This window comes from Dipodomys spectabilis, unplaced genomic scaffold (assembly GCF_019054845.1).
Source record: "Dipodomys spectabilis isolate Male_0828 unplaced genomic scaffold, ASM1905484v1 ptg000054l, whole genome shotgun sequence".
NCBI classification, from domain to species: domain Eukaryota; kingdom Metazoa; phylum Chordata; class Mammalia; order Rodentia; family Heteromyidae; genus Dipodomys; species Dipodomys spectabilis.
The window spans coordinates 34,470,834-34,476,029 of record NW_024870731.1 but is presented as its reverse complement, the minus strand read 5'-3'; the positions used below and the strand labels follow the sequence as shown (position 1 = coordinate 34,476,029).

Genomic DNA, 5,196 nt, shown 5'->3' with positions numbered 1-5,196 from the left:
AATGCAATTTTTAAATACTTCTCAATAAAATAACTAGTAATTATGGAATGAAGGGTAACTACATTTAAGAAAATGACAGATGCCATCTGAATAAACTGGTCAAAACAGACAGAACAAGACAAAGAGAAATCAGAATAAGTGAAGATGTAATAGAAAGAACACAGAATGACCAAAGATTTGTCACCTAAATTTAATCACAAGGAGTTCTTCCCCACATCCAAATTAAAGGATTATTTTGTTTTGTTTTCCTTTTAGTATTAGGGGCTATGCTCAAGGCCTCACACGGCTAAACAGGCATCTTACCTCCAAGCTATACCCCCACTCATTTTTCCCTCTCTGGTTAATTTTGAAATATTGTTTTTGTGTCTACAGCCATACCACCTTGAATACACTCGATCTCGTCTGAAATATTGTTTTTGTGACTGGAGTAGCCTGAACTTTGATCCTCCTATTTTTCTCTACTTCTCATGGCAGATGAGGTGACATACATAACTTTTATATCCAACTTCTACCACTGAGATAAAGTTTTATAAACTTTACTGTCTGAGTTATCCTGGTACCATGATCCTCCTACATGAGGAGGATGATGGATGTAAATCACTGACATGTGGCTAAGAGAGAGTCTTAAAAAGAAACTTCTCAATGATCTTCACAAGTGTTAGTGTTATAAGATGGAAGAAAGAAGAAGCCACTCCTATCTTAAGAAATTAAAGAGATAGTATAGCTAAGTATGGTTTGTGATTCTAAACTAGGAGCTCTCCCTCTCAGTATACTAGTGAAGCCATGAGTATAATTTACATGAGAAGCAAGGATTATATGGCAGCCATGGATTACATAGACGATGCTGGGGAAAGTCTTTGTTTAAAGGCTATTCGATGGTAGCATGTACAGAGACAACAATTTACTCCCAGATCGTTTAGGAAAAATTTCCTGTTGTTCTTGTGAGATTTGTGTAAGTCTGTGATCATACTAAATTTTGATTTTTTTCTGCCTCTTCTTTTTTGTTGCTAGAGATTGAAACCAGGCCTTCATGCTAAACAGTTGCTTTATCACTGTCCTGAATGATCTCAAACATTAAATCTTTTTTTTTGGGGGGGGGGGAGGGTCTGGTCGTGGGGCTTGAACTCTGGGCCTGGGTGCTGTCCCTCAGCTCTTCAGCTCCAGGCTAGCATTCTACCACTTGAGCCACAGTGCCACTTCTGGCTTTTTTCTTTTTGCTTATGTGGTGCTAAGGAATCGAACCCAGGGCCTCATGCATGCAAGGCAAGTGCTCTACCATTGAGCCACCTTCCCAGCCATCATCTTTAACAACACACCTGTATTCTCCCACTTTACTCACAACGACTCTGATTTATTTTATAATATCTGAATTTGAATTGATGGCATAGATTTCTACCATCCTAGAGAATTTCTATGTAATCCAATTATTTTTCTAACTTACTTTATATCACTTTGTGATCCATTTACATATCATACCCTGGGACCTAAGAGTAACATGGAAAATCAATTGTTTAGAAAATGAAGTTCAAGCCTTGCACGGCAATATACCATTTCTGTATTTGGCTTCAAATGTACTTACTTTATTCTATTTTAGAGTTAAATCAGATAAAATTAAAATACTATTTATATATTCTCTAGACGTCAACTAAACCCCCAAGCAGCTTGCCACAAAGAAATTTTAATTAGCTTGATGAAATCTGCCTTTTAAACAGTTTGAAATCTGGAGATCCAAGAAAATGATCACCCCCAGCTCCTCTCTCTTTCCTTTTAAAAAAAATCCCAAAGAATTAAACTGCTTTGTTTGAGAGGAGCAGAGGAGAGGTCTCTGCCAGCACAACACAATTTGCATGCAGCCCAGCTTCCCCACAGTTATCTGGGCCCTACTGCGTGTGTGGGTTCTGGATTACACAGCAGCCAAGGTGGGCATGATGCTGGCATGTGAATAATGGCACTATGGCAGACAATATGGATTATTGGCATTATAGATTACACAATGCCATCTCAGACAATGAGGCGTGCCTAGCACATGTGTGCTGCAAAGACACAACCTTATCACATCACAGCGGATTAATGCGGATTTCCTTTTTCAAAGCAGAGTTCTGACCAGGGTTGGGAGCCAAGTTCTTTTTGAACCGTGTTTCTGCAAAGACTTCATTTCAGACACCTTGGGCTGGAGCAGCATGTAAATTGTCAGGGAAAAAAAAATATATTGCTAGCCTGAAGCTACCAATACAGCCAGTTGTACAGCCAAATGTGCAGCGTGGGCAAGCCAGCTGTTTTCTCGGCCTAAGGAATTTCCATGGGGTAGCCCTGCTAGGAACAGCCACCAAGCCTTACATCGGTGCTTTTATGCTGCGATAAAACTCAAGGCTTTCTTGGAAGATTAAACAAAGGCGACCTAGTATTTTATATGTTTCTCACCTCTTTCCTATGTGTAAGTTCCAAATATTGAGAAGAACCAGACGACATGAAGCTGTCCCACATTTCATTGTATTTAAATACTATAAAATTAGGGAAGAGACAAATCATCTGCTTATAAGAAAACAGTATTTTTTCTTATGTTTCAGGAACAATAGAGCCATGAGTGCAGTGAGAGCTATTTGACTCATTGTCATTGTATCTGTCAGCATATGGAAAGATTCCCTAGCAGATTTTTCACATGAAATGTGCCAATTTCGAAGGCTGGGAGTTGTGGCACACACTTGGAATCCCAGCCCTTGGAAGGCAGAGGAAAGAGAATGCTAAGTTCAAGGCCAGCCTGTGATACATAGTGAAATGCCACCTCAATAACTCAGAAAGGGAGGTGTGTGTGTGTGTGTGTGTGTGTGTGTGTGTGTGATGGGGTTGGGAGGGGATGATCAGAAAAGAGGAGAGAAATAAGAAGAGAAGAAAGAAGAGGAATAGGAGAAGGAAAGCAAGGAGGAAGCAGCAGAAACAGCAGGAGGAGGAGGAGAAATAGAAGCCCAGCAGCAGCTCATTTCTTGGGTAGAAATGATTTTATGTTCTTCTATGCACTAAGATCCTTATTCTTAATTTTGGAGGAGGTTAATCCTGAGAAGATGAAACTTCATGAGAGGAAGATAAAACCATCTCAGTGTTTCCATGGGAACATGGATTTCCCCAGAATCCTCCCACCATGCCAGAACAGTCAAGACCAAGGATTTATTACAGCATCATTCCTTCTTCTTTTGACCTCGATTCATTCAAAAATATCTATTCTATACCTACTATGTATACAAGGTGGCAATGCTGAATATACAAACACCAAGGAACAACATCGCTCTCTTAAGAAGGTATGGGTCTGTTTGGTGCTGACACAACAAAATGTTTGATGCCAGATGATGTATAAAGAAAACAGAATTATTTCCAGAGGACCTGAGTATCACAGTGCTGGTACCCTGCTCAGTCACAGTGTGGAAGAAGTACACAAGGAACTGGCCACATGCAAACATGTCCATGAGTTGGTGTTACTCCATAACAACCTATTCTTGAGAACTAACTCAGACCTGAGACATATCCTCCTCTGTGAGGCCCACATGAATCCATTCATGAGATTGGTACCTCTATTACCTCATTTTCTCCCACTGGGGCCTATCTCTTAGAGATACCATCACCCCTATACCAGTACCCTAGAAACATATTTTGGAATTGTGGGACAAACCACATCAAAATCATCACAGTGAAAATAATAGAGACTGCCAAATAATGTGGCATGTACTATTAAATGCAAAGCAAAAACAAGTATGAATTTGGACCCAGAAAATACTCATAGTATTGATAGGGGAAAACATACGATATTGAAATGCAGGTCTAGTAAAGTAATATAGACAGGAAATCTAGCTAGTAAGAGAGCCCAGGTATGTAACTTCTCATGTGTGTTTGAAAAGTGGTGTGTTGCTGTCTTTATTTGAATCCTTTGGCCTGAGCTCATTGTCCATATTCATTGTCTTCTTCCTTCTTAAAATCTAAGTAATAATAAAATCTTGTCATTTTTAAATTACCGTTTCACCAGTGCTAAGTGTTTTGCATGCATTACCTCATTAATCTTTCAAGATACGCCGCTAGCTAGACATTTCTATTCCTAACATGGAGAAAATGGAAAGCGGGGTTAAGGATGCTTACAGTTTCCACTGATTTTATGACTAGTGAGAATCACAGGTAGGTTCACCCTGGCCTTGTGACCTTTATTAAAATAGTGGGATTGGACTCACATCTATGAACCCACCTATTCTGGAAGCTGAGATCTGAAAATCACAGTTCAAATCCAGCTTGGACAGACAAATTGGAGAGATTCTTATCTCCAATTAACAAAAAGTCAGAAGTAGAAATGTGGCTACAATGGTATAGCACAAGCTTCAGGAAAAAAATCACCAGTTTCAATCTTATTCTCTTAAAAACAATAACTTGCATACTTAATTTTCATCCAAATTGAGCTGCTACTGTTTGTGATTAGCACTAAGCTATTTGAGTCAAAACTTTTGTTTTACTAGATAAAAGAATTGCTGAAGAATGTGTTAAAATGCAATTTCCCCACTTCCAGTTGTTCTACTAAATAAGAAATGTATCAGATAGAATTCATGAAGCTACACTTTTGCCAAATAATCAGATAATTCTAATGCAGTTAATCTATGGAAGTTTATTAATTTGGCAATTTCAGAGAATAGATTGCTACATGGTTTGCAATGCCCCCAAGTAGCTCAGAGATAGGTGCTTCTCAATCAACTTCAAAAATAAGGCTTTGGGTTGTGTGCCCATGGCTCACTCCTGTAATCCTAGCTACTCAGGAGGCTGAAATCTGAGGATTTTTTTTTATTTTACATCAACTTTATTCTCAGAGCAACCTGTGTGAATTAAAGCCTCACATTGCCAACTGTTGTAGTAATCATATTCCTTCTTACATGTACCAAAATCTCATATCAGCAATGAGTTCTGGGTTGCAAAAGAGGATTTACTATGGCAGGCAGAAGCAAACCTGGGCAGGAAAGTACCTTTGAGATTCTTTCTCCAAATAACCACTCAAAAACCAGAAGTGGAACTGTGGCTCAAAGTGGCAGAGTGCTACCCTTGAGCAAAAGAGCTCGGAGACAGTGCCCAACACCTGAGTTCAAGCCCCACAACTGACAAAAAAATTAAAAAAATAAAAATCATGCTTTGTCTTGTACATAAGTTTATCTGATCTGAGGAATGGAAAGGAAG

At 39.1% G+C, this 5,196-nt stretch overlaps 1 pseudogene; it reads right to left on the bottom strand.

The window, feature by feature from the left end:
* Positions 1–4,883: 4,883 nt before the first annotated feature.
* On the bottom strand, positions 4,884–4,962 carry LOC122108280 (annotated as a pseudogene).
* Between the last annotated feature and the right edge of the window lie 234 nt (positions 4,963–5,196).